Raw genomic sequence first — 17945 nt, 5'->3', positions numbered from 1 at the left:
TCATTTGGTTATAACTGAGGGACTAAGATGTAGGGAGGAGTCCCATGAGAGCATGGGGGCCCAACCTGGTCAGATGCATTGCAGAGGCTTCCCTGAGGAGGTGATGGTGGGGGGGTATTTTGGCTGAGAGCTCAGGTTGGGGGTAAACAAAGGGCCAGAGGAGGGGGGGGGGGCGGGGGTAAAGTCCCAGTCAGTCAAGGCAGGAAGTTCTGTGTGTCTAAGGAGCCTCTCAGCTGAACAGGAGGACAAGGGGGAGAGCCCAGAAGCTGTAAGCCTTATGGACCGAGTAAGGGTTTTGAACCTGATTTTAAAAACAAGGGAAGGGGCGCCTGGGTGGCGCAGTCGGTTGGGCGTCCGACTTCAGACAGGTCACGATCTCGCGGTCCGTGAGTTCGAGCCCCGCGTCAGGCTCTGGGCTGATGGCTCGGAGCCTGGAGCCTGTTTCCGATTCTGTGTCTCCCTCTCTCTCTGCCCCTCCCCCGTTCATGCTCTGTCTCTCTCTGTCCCAAAAATAAATAAACGTTGAAAAAAAAAAAAATTAAAAAAAAAAAACAAGGGAAGCTGAGGCGCCTGACTGGCTCAGTCAGTTAAGTGTCAGACTTCAGCTCAGGTCATAATCTCATGGTTGGTGGGTTTGAGCCCCACATCAGTCTCTGTGCTGACAGTTCAGAGCCTGGAGCCTCCTTCAGAGTCTGTGTGTGTCTCTCTCTCTCTGCCCCTCCCCTGCTCATCCTGTTTCTCTCTCTCTCAAAAAATAAACATTAAAAAAAAACCCAAACAAATGAGGGAAGCTACTGAAGGTTTTTTTAATTATGTTTTTTAATGTTTATTTATTTTTGAGAGAGAGAGAGAGAGACAGAGTGTGAGTGGGGAGGGGCAGACAGAGAGAAACACACACAGAATCCAAAGCAGGTACCAGGCTCCAAGCTGTCAGCACAGAGCCCAATGTGGGGCTTGAACTCATGGACCATGAGATCATGACCTGAGCTGAAGTCAGATGCTTAACTGAGCCACCCAGGCACCTACCTACCTACCTTCCTTCCTTCCTTCCTTCCTTCCTTCCTTCCTTCCTCCCTCCCTCCCTCCCTCCCTCCCTCCTTCCTTCCTTCCTTCCTCCCTCCCTCCCTCCTCCCTCCCTCCCTCCTTCCTCCTTCCTCCTTCTTTCTTTCTTTCTTTCTTTCTTTCTTTCTTTCTTTCTTTCTTTCTTTCTTTCTTTCTTTCTTTCTTTCCCAGAGAGAGAGAGAGAGGGAGAAAAAGCTCGAGCAGGGAATGGGCAAAGAGAGAGACAGAGACTCCCAAGCAGGCTTCAGGCTTCATGCTCAGCATGAAGCCTGACATGGGGCTCGATCCCACAACCCTGGGATCATGACCTGAGTTGTGACCTGAAATCAAGAGCTGGATGCTTAACTGAATTGAGCCACCCAAGTGCCCCAGCCACTGAAGGTTTTTTTAAGCAAAAAAGTGACACGATCTGCTATTCAGTGTTAAAAAATCAGTTATGTGGCCTAAGAGACATGAACGTGTATGACCACACAAAAACTTGTACACATATGTTCGTAGTAGCATTATTCATTAACAGCCCCAAAGTGGAAATGACCCAGATATCCATCAACTGGTGAATAGATAAACAAAATTTATTATAACCAGGTAATGGAATACTATTCAGCCACGAAAAGGAACAGAATACTGACACCTGTACAACATAGATGAACCCTGAAGACGTTATATTGAGTGAAAGAAGCCAGACACAAATGGCCACATATTGTATGGTTCCATTTGTCCAGATCAGGGAAATTTATCGGAGACAACAATTAGATTTGTGCCTGCCTTGGGCTGGGGTGCCTGGAGGAGGCTGGGGGGTGCTGCTAAGGGGTGCAGGGCTTCCTTTCGGGGTGACAAAAATGTTCTAAGATTGACAGTGGTGATGGTTGTATAATCTTGTGAATGCACTACAAAGCACTGCCTTGTAGACTTTAAATGGGTAAATTGTGCAGTATGTGAATAAAAGTCCAAAAAGAAAAAAATGAAAGAAAGTTAGTTAGGTTCTGCGGAAACATGGTCACATCTCGTGTACCACAGGGTGCAAAGAGAACCCTGGGGGCACCTGGGCTTGCCTCTTCTTAGCCCACCAGATCTAGAATAGTTCTAGAATCACAGAGCAGGAGGCTCAGAACCACTGACACGGTTGATGGAGGAATGAAGAGACTGTGTACACACGAGTATGCTTTCTGTCACAAACCTCCTGAACTTCCTCTCCTCACATGCCCAAAACCCCTCATTTTCTAGATTCCACCTAGGTCTTTAACACAGAATGGGCAAATGCACAATGGTGCCCCCAGCTGCAGAGCTGGGTCACTGGGAAGAGTCGGGTTCCTCCTGATGTGGGGACGGCTCATTTATAACCCAGCAAATGCCTCCACAGAGGCACCCTCAGCTCTGTGTTCTTAGAACAGCCCTGCAGTTCAGAGAGCAGTGGAATCCACACATTTGTCACTCAGCAAGGAGCGGAGTCCCGCACTGCCTTGGAGGAGGCGTGTGGCTGCAAGGGGGACACCGGCTCTTGCCGCAGGTGCCCGAGGGCCCACTTGCCTCCACCGCAGGGACAGGGTGGGGCTGGGGACGCAGGCCTCTGAACTTCTCACTTGTCGGTGGCCCTGGGTGCGGCCCGCTATTTCCTCTCTCCAGAACTTGCCTCTGTTTCCACTTCTGACTAAGACTTGTTACCAGAGGGGAACGTTATTAGTCAGTGCCTGGTGGGTGGGAGGCCTGTGGAAAGAGACGCAGTGAGAGAACCCAGCTGTGACAGGAGACCCGAAGTGTGAGGAGGCCTGTGCTGGGCCCGCCCAATGTGTCCAGGGCCCCTGGTTCAGGCACCACAGGGTGGAGAGGACAGCTGTTGGTCTTTCACTGTTGATACCACTCTCTAGTATAGGTTATTTATTTTTATAATATAGGTCCTTTTTTTAAAAAAAATAACAGAAGTGATCCATCGATCTATGTCTTTGAAGATACATTTGAAAAATGCAAAAAAACTAGAAGACATTGAAAAAATCACTAGCAACTTTTATAAACACTGTGCATCTCATTTAGATTTAGTTACATTTTATGTCCAGGTACACGTGAAACCAGGAGCTGGAGAGGGCTGAGACTTACTTATTTATTCAACAAGCATTTACCGAGGTGCCTTATATCCTGTGTGCAAGAGATCAGGCTATAAAGGAGCAGCAGAAACTTACTAATTAAAGAAACCAGGGGCGCCTGGGTAGCTCAGTCAGTTAAGCATCCAACTCTTGATTTCTGCTCAGGTCATGATCTCAGGGTTCATGAATTTGAGCCCTCCATCAGACTCTGCCCTGACAGCTCAGAGCCTGCTTGGGATTCTCTCTCTCCACCCCTCTCTCTGCTCCTCCCCCGATCATGCTCTTTCTCTCAAAATAAGTAAGTAAACTAAAAAAAAAAAAAAAGAAAAAAAAATTCATTCTTTAAAAAAAAAAACAATGATTAACAAAAATTTCTTGAGTGCCTACTCTGTGCGGGAAGCTATACTGAGTCCGGCAGGCCCAGATCGCAGGCGTGGGGAGTTGTGCCTCTGCACCTGCTGATCCGGCCAAGGCCTGTCAGGACTCCTACTTCTTCCGTAATCCTTCAGAGATCTGCAGAACTCCCACCTCCCTGCCCCACCCAGGTCCCTCTCAGGTCACAAGTTAGGCTAGCCAGAGACTGGCTGGCCGTGTGTGTGTGTGTGTGTGTGTGTGTGCATGCACGCACTCCCCTCCAGACCCTCCGCTCCACTGAGACCCTTCTTGGTTTCCTCTAGGGCGGTTTCAACCTTGCACGTGTCTGCTGAGAGCGTGTCTCCTGTGGAAAGTGAGGGTGTCTCCCCTGCTAGGCTGCCTGATTATTCCTCAGTCGGCTGACCTTAGAATCTCCTCTACAGGCCCAGGTTCTGAGAGCCTGGTGGGTGGGGAGCAAGATAAGGGCACTCGGCCTCTCGGAAGACCATCCCCTCACGTGGCCAGGTGATGGTGGGCCATGCGCTGTTTGCTTGGAGATGGAGGAGGAAGGACAGGCGGAACTGAAAACTCTCATGCCTGGCACATGTTAGGTATTCTATTCATCAATCCCCATCTCTCTCAATTTACTGCCCAAAGAACACATTCTGTGCGCAGTTTAAAATAACGGCAGTGTGTGCTGAGGTGGGCTTACAGCATGTCTCTCCCCAACTCGTTCCGTGGTGTCAGGGCGGTAGCTTGAAATCAGCCATCGTGGGAGTATTTACACCCTGGAAAGGGGCAAAGACTACAAATCGGGTCTGGACTTCTCTTCTGGAGAGAAGCACCAGAATAAAGATGAGAAAAGAGGGAAAAGTGAAACCACCTGCAACAAGACCACCCACCACTGTTGATGTGTTAATATGGGTCCTTCTAGACCTTCTGATGTGGTAACGTTATCTTAGTTAATCCTCATAATTAATCTAGAAAGTTGCCATCATCTCCATTTTCCAGGCAAGGAAACAAAGATAATTTGGTTGAGATCCCAGGGCGTGATTTGTAAGTGCAGATGAGATTCTGGGACTCTGACTCTAAAGGGCAAGGCTCCCTCCTCAGCAAAAGGCTGCTTTTTTCATTAATAGAGCAGAGTCCCATTTCACAGATGCAGAAACCAGTTTGGAAGGGTTGCCTGGATGACTAATAGGCTGTCCCAAGGCTTGGAGGAGGTCACTGGCATGAGTGCAGGCCTGGGCTCAGAAGGAGGGATTAGAGTACAGTGCTCCTTGCTGGGCAACCTCCGGGAAGGTGCCCAACCTTTCTCAGTGACAGTTTCCTCATCCATAAAATGAGGCTTACAGTTCATGGGGTTGCTGTGATGGCTCGTAAAAGCCTGTGTTTTCTTCCACCAGGGATTCGGGAGAGAGTGTGGAGAACCAAGGTCATCTCTCCCATCTTTCAGAACTAACTAGCTCTCTCTCCAGTGGGACAGTCTTTGCTCCAGGCAACACATCTTTTGCCTCTCCCTCATGGCCACTCACAGCAGACCTCCTGGGGAGCCTGGAGGTCCCTCTGATCTGCAGAACTTGAATGTGTGTGTGGACCGAGGAAGGCTGGAAGCTTTTGGGAAGGCTCTCTCTCTGGCTGTGGCTGGATTCCAGGAAAACATGGAATGATGAGACTTTGTCCAGTTTCAAACACAGTTCAACCATCTCACAAACACAGAAAGGCAAACTTCTCCATTTCCCCCCATTTTGCTCCGGCAAATAGACCAACTGTAGGTCAGATAGGGAGCTACCACCACCACGACACTCACAGAGATGACCTTAAGTCATACTCCTGGACTGAAAACATGTGAGGAGGGAGCACGCTTCATTAACTCCATTTTGCAGATGGGAGAAACAGAGGTACACTTACTTCTAGGTATTTTTTTGGTTTTTGACCTCAGCCCACTATATACCTTATCTATCTATCTATCTATCTATCTGTCTGTCTATCTATCTATCGTCTATCATCTGTCTATCCATCCACTTACCTACCTATCCATCCATCCATCCATCCATCCATCCATCGAACCATCCATCCATCTATCCATATAACCAACCATCTATCTATCCATCCATCTTCTCTCATTGGGACATGTACATTACACTCTGATATGTTCTGTTCTCATTTCTTTTGGTTTTACTCTATTCTAGTTCATTTAAAAATTAAAAAAAAAATTTTTTTTTGAAAGAGAGTGTGAGCGGGGGAGGAGCAGAGAGAGGGAGGGAGACAGAATCCAAAACAGGCTCTAGGCTCTGAGGATGTGGAGGCTCAAACTCACAAACTGTGACATCATGACCTGAGTCAAAGTCGGACACTTAACCGACAGAGCCATCCAGGTGCCCCGTATTCTAGTTCATTTAGAAAATGCTCACTGAGTTTTCAAAATTTCAGGACTCTTTCATAGGTCACAACTCAAAGTCTGAAAAACATTTCTCAAGGCAGTCCAGTGAGTCAGGGTCTGAGCCGGTTCTCGGTGGTCACCTGGGAATCTGAAGCCTGAACTGAATCATTAGCGCCAGTTTGATGCCAGAGCCCCCGAACAGCTCACAGGAGTTGACTGCATCCTCCTAGTTCAGCACTCAGTGAGGCATATTGGTAGGTTAAATCACCACGGTGGGAATATTCACACCGTGTGAGTCAGTGTCCACTATAACCTCTCGGAGGACTGTTGTTTGAACATCTGCCAGCATACCACTGACCTGCACCCATTGTGGCATCATCCTTCCCTGCATCAATTTCCCTAATTACAAAAATGGAGAAAATGATATTCATCATCTACCACAGTGGGATACAGAAAGTCTTTTGTCAACTTGGGAGGAAAGCATCATATTAATATAAAATTACAGTTGGGGTACCGATTATTAACCCAAGAACTTATGCACAACAGAGCCAGGTAAACGTGTTGATTGCTTTCTGTATCATCAGATCAGCACATCGAGCTAGAACTTGCCCACGGTCTGGTGCAGAGAAGGGGGTGGGGGTTGGTGGTGTGGGGGTAGCGGGGAGTAGAGAATTAAGTTCCTGGAGTTCTTCCCAATGTCTGTCAACTTATTAAAGGTTGTTCACAGAGGTTACTCACAGATCAGGCTCATGGTATTAACCTTATGCTGTTTATAAATTTATCACACACAGGCTAGTCTCGGTGCCCCTATTTGAAAGCAGGCACTTCTTGTCTTACCTCTGCTAAAATTCTCATTTGTGGCAGAGTCGACTGTCAATTGCATTCATGTTATCAACGGAGGCTGGCATACTCAGCATGCTTTTAGACAGTCCCCGAGGTTCCCACAGCCTCACCTTCCCTAAATGCACCCCACCCCCAGACAGCGGAGGAGGGAGGAAGGGGACAGAGCTCAGCTGTGATGGAAGGAGAGACAAAGTTCAGGACAGCAGAAGGTTTCTATGAAAGTGAAACAGTAACTCCGATGTCCTGGTGTGGCTGGTTAACTGTCTCTTAAGTCAATACTGAAATGAAATTGGCCGGACGGGAGTAGCATTTTATTCAAGACATACAGTTTTTTTCAAAAAACTTTTTTTTTTAATTTATTTTTGAGAGCAAGAAAGTGAAAGTGGGGGAGGGGCAGGGAGAGACGGGACAGAGGATCCGAAGCGGGCTATGAGCTGACAGCGGAGAGCCCGACATGGGGTTCAAACTCCCAAACTGTGAGGTCATGACCTGAGCCAAAGTCAAAGTCAGACGCTCAAATGACTGAGCCACGCAGGCGCCTCATCAAGACACACAGCTTTTTGAGGGGAACAGTTTTGACACGCAAAGCCATGTGTCTATATGAACTTTTGCTGCATCCGGTCTTCGCATTCGGAAAATGGCTGCAGTTAAGGAAAAGGCAGGGTGACATCTCCAATCCCCTGTTTGTACGGGATATGTTTCTAAGATGGGAAGACGGCTGGTTTGGTAGATTTGGATCAAACTAGAGGCTGTGAGCCTTTGAATTTGCCCCTGGACACCTTCCAGAGCCTGAAACTCTGACATTATGAAGCAACAACTGGTGAGAGCTCAGAAGATGAAAAAGTTAAGAAGGCGTGAGTAAGGGCTGATGCCTTCCCTCTGCAAGTGGGATGTAGAGCGGAGCGGAGCGCAGGCTGAACAGGGAAGCTGCAAGAATGAGGCTGGCTTTGAAGGCAGGGGAACAGCTTATCAGCAATCCGTGATACCTATGCTGTCGATAGAAAATCCCACAGCAGGGGAATGGGAAGAGAGCAAAACAGACAACTTTGAATTTCAGTTTCCTGAAAAAAAAAAAAAAAGCCCCAGAAAATGTCCTTCAGTTTCCCCAGAAGTCTTGTCCAGTGTTGGGAAATCACCCCACTATCTATCGGAATTACAAAAATGTCAAGGGAGCAATCCCTATGATACTCTTAGTATAACAACAGTTTCATATAATTTAAAAATTATGCTTCCCTTTTAACTCACTCCAAAAAACGACTGGTAGTGAAAAACAGTGAGATTGTATTTATGTAAAACACCAAGCCCTTTCCAGGAAGGTGAATGTGAGCCCTGCCTGAAAGGGGAGCCTCTGCCTGTGGGAGATAACAGGACACATAGACCTTGGTAGGAGCTGATGGTGTGACAAGCCTGTGACGGGCGATGGCTGGAGAGCCAGGTGCCACTGGACTTCCTTGGAAAACTGTCAAAAAGATGAGCAGGCGGCTGGCGGTGGCTGTGATCTGTGGGTTTCCACTTACATAAACTCAAACTGGGGAAATGACGGGGGAGAACAGTCACTGTGGTTCAAAGACACACATGACTGCCTCCAAGCAGATTCAGATCAGGACACAGAAAGGCACCTACAAGAACGACGCGTGCCACTTTGGGAGGGGCACTTCTCACACCGGGAGAGGCTGGTCCTGAGAGCTTTCCTCTCCCCCATTAATCTTAATATGCTCATTACACAGTTTTTATTAATTCGTCTTTTCTCTCTGCCGGTGGAGTTTTGAGCTGCATTTTAATCACTCGTGTCAAATGGAAAGCTTGAGGGGATATAAAAAACGTTTCTCCTTTGCTCTGACAGCATGATTCTATTTGTTCCCCAACTCCAAAATCTCCTTAAATTCAGAGATCAAAACAGCGTGGGGTCTTCAAAGCAATGACCTCAGACCCAATACCTCCCACTTTCCCGGGCAGAATGTTGTTGAATTCCCCTCTAGGAAAATGCAAAAAAAAAAAAAAAAAAAAAAAGCGGTCACTCTCCATCTTTCAAATCTCTGCAAACCCAGGGCCTGACTGTGAGGGCTTCAAAAACAATGAAATCTGGAAATGGCAATGTTAACAGGAGGACCAGAAAGCAAGCAGCAGTGGTGAGCTCCGAGGCGTCAATGAGGGCAGGCGGGCGAGCATGTGCGGGCGGCAGGCACAGAGCCTTTCTTCTCGGACAGACCGGGACTAAGGGGGCCCCCGGCCTCTTCTTGCTGCAGCTGGGCCAGAAGGAGTCCCCCTGCAAGGCTGCAGCTGGGAGCCAGGCCTGGTAGCAGGAGGATGCTCCCGTGTTAGGCTGCATGAACCGACCCCACCCCAACCAACCCACAAGCCCAGCCAACCAACACAGCCATGGCCACGGCCACATGAGACGGTCTAATCCCTGCCTCCTCAGAAGGGCCTTTACACACAAGCATTCACGCTGTGTGGAGGCCGGGGCGGGGGGTGGGGGGGTTGCTCCCTGGGCAGACTCTCCTATGGCTTGTCCTCAGACCCAGAACTCCCATCCTGCAGCACAAGGAAGGAAGGGTGATGGGATGGCAGCTGGACCCAGGAGGTGATTGTACTCTAGGGTTTAGAACAAAACCTGTGAGACGTGGGCCTGGTAAAACGCGTCGCTCCAGAGCTGGGCCCCAGAGTCAGGCGGCCTCAAGTTCAAATCCTGACTCTGCCATTTGGCATAACAACCCCCTCTAAACTGTTTCCCCATCTGGAGCTAAAGGACTCATTTGTGAAGGGCACACCGTAAGGATATAAAAGAAACAATATTATTATCTATGGCCTTCTTCCTGTCTCTCCACTTCCCCAGTCCCCTCCTCCGGGAAGCCTTCTCTGCCTCACCCAGAGTCAAGGCAGAGTCCACCAACCTCCCTCCTGGTGTGTGCCCTCCACGATGTGACCACAGCTCCCAGGCTGTACCAGGGCACTTGGTTTACACCTCTCTCTCCAGACTGAGATCTCCTTGAAGACAGGACTTGTGACTCAGTGCCCTTTATATGTCCACAGCCTATCAGTCTGGCACATTAGGTAGCTGCCTAATAAATGTCAATTAGTTAATGAGGCTGAAGGTTCCAAGAAGTTGATTTACTTTTTGTGCTCCTTAATTTTCTCTTCCCTCAAAGGGGGAAGTTGTACATGGTAACAAACTGCCCCAATACCCATGCTGCTATCTACAATTATGAGGTCAATAACTATGTCTATTTATTTGTTCTTAGAGCTCCTTGGGAGATAAGTGCGGGCTGTCTGACTTTAGGGAGGAGGCAAAGCCCACACGGGCCATCGGGCCATCGTAGTGAAGAAGTGGTTACTTCCTGTCCCCTCCCCCCTCCACCCCCAACCCCTGTGCCCGACTCAGGAAGGCTGGGCCCTTCCTCATCTGGCAAACATGGCTATTCCCCATCCCACTCCCAGTGATGGCCCCCTCAGAACCAGTATTTGGGGTGCGCTTAGGGGTGTTTTCTGGATGCTCCCCCTGGTCTCATTTTCCATTTCCTCATGCTGGGGCAGTCAGGTGTCTTGTACATCAAGACAGTGATCCAGGGCCCGGAAGATCAAGACTTCCCTCAGTCCTTCTGGCGTCAGCTCTGTCCTGTCTGATGCTGGACCAACACAGCAGCCAGGCTCAGCCCAGGGCACACTGAGCAACCTGAGCCCAACCAGGCAGAGGATCTACCAGTCAGCAGTGACCCTGGTAGCTAAGAAAAGCATTTTGCAAAGGGCTCCCCTTTGCTTATGTGTGGCTTAAGCTGCGATGCCAACAATACGCCCCTAAAAATGTTCCCAGGGATATAAACCCAGTCCTGACTCCCTTTCCAGCAGCTGCAGGGACACCCGGGCTCCTTCCCATCCAGTCACACACAGCCTTGTCCACCATTCCATCCAGGTCAGCCGGTGGCTTCTGGCCCCTCTGGACAGGTGAAGAACATATAACTCCACTGTTGTGGAGTCCTGATAAGGGTCCTAGCTAAAGCTTCGCTTACAGCAAGCTTGGGTTCAGGGATCAGCTACATGGACAGGACAGCCTCCAACCCCCCTCACCACGTCAGCCTAAGTGCCCTGGGCCCAGGGAGAGAAAAGTTCTGTGGAGAGGACAAGGGTGGGTGTAGCATGTTCAACCAAAGGCCTATTATGTAAAAATTGTATAGTTCACTATGACTCAACTAGAGAGAGAAGCATCAACCTATTGGGGGAAATTCTAGTCCCTTCCTCTGGCTTTAGGTGAGTAGAGGGGCCTATGAATGCTGTGGAATATGGCTGAAAATTGTCACCAGCCTCCCTTCCCTCTCAGGTGCTCCCACCTGTGTCATTTAAACATTTAAATGTTCACCTAAATCTTTATGCCCACGTTCCCTTCAAAGTGAGGACTACAGTAGAGATAATAGTTGTTTTCACAAAATCAGTAGGTCTCCCTGGGCATTTTTTCTCATTCTTCGTCAGTAGATCTTGCTTTGCTTCTTTGTTTGGAATAGGCTTTTCCTACCTTGAGCCTCCCTCAGGACAGGAAATTTAAGAGCTGTTCTGTGTGAGGCCTGTTTCCAATTCATTCTGGGGTGACTCCTTCCACCTCCATCCTGGGGCATCTTTTGAGTCCACGTTGGGTCTCCTGGCACAGTCTGTGACACCTCCGTCCACCTCCCACCCAAGAGAGATCTTTGAGAGGTGGAGGCAGGCGCCATATTTCAAGGAAGAGGACAGTGGGTTTGAGGACAAGGAGGAGATGATCCCTTTCCTCACAAGACAGGTTACGGGCAAAAATAATTTCCAGACTGAACAGAGCACTGCAATCAAGAACTACCTAAATAGGTCAAGGGGAAATCAATGGAAACATCTCCTTTGGTGCCTTTTCATATAGTACAGTCTACCTTCTTGTTGTGGCACTCTGACTGAGTCTGGAGGATGAACTAACTGGTCTCTTAAATCCTTTCTGGCTCTTCAGTTATACGATGACTGGTCCAGTAAGGAGTATGTCAGGAGAAGAACAGTGGAGGAAGAGGGGAGGACGACACATTCATGTTACAAAGGAAATCCCTAGAAAAGGTAAATAAGGCACAAAATCTAAGTGGCTTATTCTTAAGAGGAGTTAGTGAGGGCCATCTGTCTGTCTGTCTTTATCTCATTTACCCTTTCTCATCAACCATCTGTCTATGTCTATCAATCATCTATCTTGATATATCGATCATATCTACTCTACCTACCTACCTACCTACCTACCTACCTATTTATTTATCTTCTATGTCTATCATTTTTTTTTCTTTCTTGCTTGCTTTCTGTCATCTATCATCTCATTCTCTCTCTTTCTATCTTAGGAAGCATTATTTGAGCGATGTGGTTTTGAGGTGGAATTAATTCAGTCCCAGCCTGTTTCACTGCTACACCAAATGCTACAGTTTTGGGTGACAAGAGTGAGCTGGCTTTAATAAAAACAAATAAAAATTAAAAAAAGAAGAAAACAAGATAACAAGAAACTTAGGCAACACCAAAAGAGTAGCAGTTGGCTTTCAAGAGTGGCATTAGAAACTACATGAGAGCACGGACCAAGCCTCAGGAACAGTTTCATCTTCCCCACCCCAGCACGTTCTGTTCACACAGTAGGAGCCAGAATCAAAGTTCTCTTCATAGGCAACTGAATCAGCCTTCTCCCTGAACCTTGAATAGATGTTAAGCTTAAAAAAGGCTGCTTTGAGGCACACTGGAGGACTTGATACCCACCATTTTGCTTCTCGAAAGTTGCATGCCAAGAGGCTTTCGTTCCACCTTGATGAAAATGAGACCGAGAGCCCCAGTCAAAAGAATGGGATGGGGTTGGGGCACCCAGCTGTCTGTGGGGGCCAAACCATGCCATATTGAAGGTTTTCATAGCCCTGCTAAGATCAGGGCAATTAAGTAAGAGGAATGTCTCACTAGGCCTTCCATCACTGTGTAGAGATTTTAATTTAGAAATGGACTGGAGAGGCCAGGCAGCATTTACCACAGAGATGCTCTACTGCTTCAGCACAGAAATTTGGGAGGTTTCTTGAATGACAAGAAAGCAGGTTGCTGGAACCTGCTGAAAGCAGAGCTCCTGAAGAAGTCAGTCCTCCAGTGGTGCCTCGTGAATGCCGGAAATGTGACATTTTAAAGACACTAGACGGTGCCTTCATGAGTGTATCATGGCAGGCTTCAGCTATCAAATTATTGTTACCGATGCTATCCAGAACATGCCACGGAGACCACAGGGCCAAGAAAACGCCCACCCCAGAAAATGCACCCATCATTTCAGACACGCTGACCCACTGCTCCGTGATGAGGAGTTACATCGGTATGTTTGCAGATGCTCAGAATCCATGAGACAAATGGCCGGGAATGATGGGGGGGCCCTAGGGCCTGGTGGTCTTGATGAGTCTTCTGGCAGTGGTAAGCTCATTCCTATTCAGAGGGTCTCTTAGACCCCCAGATCCCATGGCACTTGTCAGTGGCTCTGAGCGCAAAGCAGAGCTGGTTCTGGCTGTAACTGGCAAAGAGACAGTGGCATTTTTTTCCCCAGAGGGCCATTTGTGAAGGCTATGAAGCCCCACAAGTGCCCTTCAAGACTCCAATGATCACCCAAACGATGCTGCCAAGCTCAGAGGAAAATGTGCCATTTGGCTCTGTCATGAGAAACATGCACTTGGCATAAACAGAGGACAGTGGCAAGAACTGCTTAATGTCCCTGGGAATCAGTGTTCGAAGCACTCAAGCCATGGGGATGGCCAGCCCGCAGGAAGCTGTGGACAGATACCCCAAGGCCCCCTGGGAACAGGGTGCTTACCGGGGCAGGTGGGGGGGCGGCACGCAGAGCCACCCCAGCTCCACCTGCTGCTGCATCCAAGTACAGAAAGGCACTTCTGCTCTAGGAGAACAGAAAAGGAGCATCTCCTCACACACAGGCTCCCCAAACCAGCCACACACTGATGGGCAGGTGCTTAAAGCCAGCAACCTTCTGAGCAGAGACTCAGAAAGAAAAAATCCAGCATAGAGAGGATTACAGAAAGCTGTTTTAAGGTACTAATGGAAAATGAGATCGATCAGCTGGAGGAGAAAAATCACGATGTCTTCGATCACAAATCAAGCACGAAGTGAGTTATGCATCCAAGGAGAAAGGGGAGACTCTTAGTGGGGCTCATGAGACTCTGGGATCCAGCGCTGCCTCTGGGTCCTGTGGTCGGCTTCTGCCATGTACCCCTCCCCTGGAGCCCTTCCTCTGCCCCTCCTCCACACTCACTGCGGTCCTGTACATCCTTCCAGGTCAGCGTTAGCGCGACCTCCTGCAGGGAGCCCTCCAGACACAACTAGCTCTTCCTTTGTATTTATCGCACTTATTGCCACACTTAGTCCTATGCACCTGGTGTTTACAGAGTGCTGGACAGGCCTATCTTCCCCGTTTGTACACTGATGTTTTACTCATAGACTCAGACAAGTAACAGTAAAAAATCAAGGGTGCCGGACACACGCTCAAATGCTTAACAGAGCACCAATGCGACAAAGCTGCCTTACTTTAGACTAAGGAAGCACCCAGGGGACTTAGCCTGGACAGCTGTCGGGTAGTACAGGATGAGCGACAAATTCCTACTTGGCCTCTAGCTGGCTGTGCAACACGGGGCAAGCCAAGGAACCTCTTCTGGAAAATAGTAGTCATGGCTTCACCATAAGGTTGTTGGGAGAATTAAAGGAGAGAACTTATGCCATTGCCAGTGCCTTACAGGCACTCAATTAAATGCCCATGAAATTACATGGAACTAGCTAAACCAAAAGCCACCACCTCAGAGGAACACTAGTTCACAGAGGCAGCTCAGCGTCATGCTTAAAATGTGGGCTCTGGAGTCAGACTGGATTTGAATCCTTAGGAAATTTCTCTGGGCCTTGGTTTCCTCATCCACAAAATGGGAACGATAACAATAGGGCAGTTGTCAGGATGAGATGGGAGTAACAGCCTTTGATGTCTGGTGCTTGCAAAGCTCTCAATAAGTGTTAGCTATTATGATGATTTGGAATCTGATTTTGCATGGTGGGACTTTAAGAAAATAATCCTGGGACACCTGGATGGCTCAGTCGGTTGAGAGTCCGACTTCAGCTCAGGTCATGATCTCATGGTTCATGGGTTCGAACCCAATGTCAGGCTCTGTGCTGACAGCTCAGAGCCTGGAGACTGCTTCAGATTCTGTGTCTCCCTCTCTCTCTGTCCCTCCCCTGCTCTCTCTCTCTCTCTCTCAAAAATAAATAAACAAACAAACAAAAGAAAACAATCCTGTTTCACTGTGGGAAAACAGTGAATGTGGAGAATGAAATCATTATGCTAAAAGCCACCAGACCTTGAACTTGTAGTCACTGAAGCCACTGGGTGAGTTACCAGTAGATGAGGGTTTCTCAAAGTGTGAATACTACCTGCGATTCGGTGGCCAATGTCAGTGTCTGGACTCTTTCCCAGGTCTGTGGAATGAGATTCTCTGGGGATGGAGTCCAGGAGGATAGACTTTTAACCAGCTCCTCATGGGATGTGATAACCCCTAAACTTGTCCAATCACTATCGTATCATGGAAACTACTAACATGGAGACACATAGCGTGACACACGAGTGTCAGTTTGGCGATATGGAACCTCTCATTGGTTCAGAGACTGTGCTAGCCAAGGGGAAGGCGTGTTCTGTACATGTGAGGGTGTCACTGTGGGTACCCTTGGCATGTGGTTTTGTAGGCCCCTCTTACTTATCTCTCCTTGTAAATGCTTTGGATCTATGGGTTAGAGAGTCGGTGGTATGCTGGAGCCTCTCTTCCCAGCTCTACATTTAGCGGCTTCACATTGGCTCTTTGAAATTCACCACAGTGGGAGTACCTACGCCTCGAAAATCAGCAAACGATACGCTCAGGGCTCTTAAATTTGTTCGGAGGGCCGGTATGCTAGCACTCCACTGGTTCTCTTCCATAAGAAAGTTCTCTTCTAGAACCCAAACTCTATGGAACGTGGTCCTGGGCACGATACTTAGGTCCCTGGATGGTTTGGGGCCATTTAAAACCTGGTTTCTGAAAACCTACCTGCTAGATGGTACTAATGATAATAATGCTGTTCTGGTGTTTAAGTCTCCATGGGGTGGCTCAGGACAAAACCTCCCTTGCGCTCTGTGGTCACAGCGTAAACTCCAGCACGAGGCTGGCCATCTGGCAAACTGCAGTGTTGATACCCAAGTGGAATATAGAGTAGGATATGGATGCTTCAGGGCCAATCCCTCATTGCCACTAGAAAAACAACCCCAATCCCCTGAGGGCTGTCTCCTGGCTTTCACACCTGCAGGAAACCAATCTGTAATGCCCAGACAGGGCAGAGGCTCTACGATAAATCTCTCTCTCGTCCCAGGGAGTGGAAAGTTCAGGTGTAGGGGTGGCCCAGCTAAGCTTCAGCCCAATCTCCAGCCTGCTGTTCAGACATCCCCAGCTGCTTTTTAAAAGGTCACCCATTAAGAGCGGCAAGCCATGCAGTCGGCACTTTTTGGGCAGATAGGTGGTGGGAGACACATACTTTTCCCCTGAATTCCTCCATTCAGCAGTAAGGTGAGTCAGGGGGAATTCAATCCAATTTCTCAGTAAATCCTCCTATGCTCTGGAAGGACACGGTTTGAAAAATCTATTTTTGTGCTTTTATTTACTTAAGGTCTGCATGCTTGGGGAAGCTTTCTCACAGTGCCATCAGACGTCCTCTCACTTACCAGGGGAAAAAAAAAGATCCCACCTTCCGGGAATACCATCAGCAACGGTCAGGCCACGTATCCTCTCTTCCCGTCCCAGTAGGCCTCCCTCGCGCAAATGCCATCCAAGGCCCGAGGGGGGAGGGCGTGTTCAGGAAGACACTTTCACAAGGGGACTGCAGCTCTGGACCCTCAATTCTCTGTGGCAGGAGGCTCCCTCTAGCACCCTGCACAGCTTTCCCCTTCCAGGGCTGTCCAGAGCTCCAGGATTTTTGTTTTCCTGGTTTAAATGCTGTTTTTTTTTTTTTTTTTAAGTTTATGTATTTGAGAGAGAGAGAGAGAGAGAAAGGGAGCACAGGGAGGGCTAGGGAGAGGGACACAGAGAAAGAGACAGAGAGAGAGAGAGAGAGAGAGAGAGAGAGAGAGAGAGAATCCCAAGCAGACTCTATGCTGTCAGCAAAGAATCTGACATGGGAACTCACGAACTGTGAAATCATGATCCAAAACCAAGAGTCAGATGCTTAACTGACTGAGCCACCCAGGTGCCCCTCAATGCTGTTTTTGATTCAGATGCAAATCCTGTCTCTGTGGAGTTTCCACCTGTTATGCTAGAGGTTTCTCAGTGTGAACTGCTGGGGAGTGGGGCTGGGTATCTTTGGACAGTCTCCTCTTTCAAGAAGGGCCCAATGCTCAGATCAGAAGACAAATGTACTCAATGCACTTGGGGGTCTGGGGTCATCTGTACTGGTGAACTTCTACTTCCCCCTCCGTGTCAAATCCACCCAGCTGGGACACTGTCCAGACCTTTAAGGGCTCCAATGCCAGCAACGGTGGGTTTTGAGGTGCTGTGCACATGGCCACTGGTGGCTGTGGAGGGCTGAGAGTGCAAGCACAGGTTCTGTAAGGACTGGTCAAAGAGCTCCTCTCCTCTTCCCTTCCCCGGGACTATGGATGAATGGGGGCCCCCGAGTCCGTGCCCTACGGCTGGCCCTCACCCAGTCACCCAGGTCCTATCCATCTGGCTGTGGTGGTTGTGAGAAGGCAGGGCTGGACCATAATCCATGGCGCTTTGGGCCTCCGTCCCTAACTTGTCAACATACGAGGCCTCTCTGGGTCCCTAGAGCACACTTGCCCCTGCTGGTGAAAAGAGGCCATGGGACCAGGCCTGTGGTTCCCCACCAAGCTGGGCAGCAAAATCTCTTAGGAGCTTTTAAGGTACAAATTCCTGGCTCCTATCCAGACTAAGTGAATTAGGAATTCTGGGAGTGAGTCCCAGGAATCTGTATTTTGGAACAAAGTTTCCCAGGTGATTTTGATGTAGCTGTGAATTCAACCCAGTGCTGGGCTAGACTCCCCTGTAAAAACTTCCCATTAAAACTTTCCCATGGAAACAGTCTATGATTTTATATACTTTCACCCAGTTATGAACGGAGACGGGGAAGGGAGAGCATGGTGGTGAGAATCCTATGCATGATCTGCTTCGCTAGCAAACAGAGATGGGGCT

General features: G+C 48.7%; 1 protein-coding gene across 5 annotated transcripts in view; it reads right to left on the bottom strand.

Annotated features, from left to right (window-relative positions):
• ATXN7L1 (ataxin 7 like 1) overlaps positions 1–17945 on the bottom strand; it is a 244259-nt gene that overhangs the window by 158800 nt on the left and 67514 nt on the right. The gene's annotated exons all lie outside the window — the stretch shown is intronic.

The sequence above is a fragment of the Panthera tigris genome, chromosome A2 (assembly GCF_018350195.1).
Source record: "Panthera tigris isolate Pti1 chromosome A2, P.tigris_Pti1_mat1.1, whole genome shotgun sequence".
Taxonomy (NCBI): Eukaryota; Metazoa; Chordata; class Mammalia; order Carnivora; family Felidae; genus Panthera; species Panthera tigris.
The sequence above is the reverse complement of the archived record's forward strand: the minus strand, read 5'-3'. Positions and strand labels throughout refer to the sequence as shown.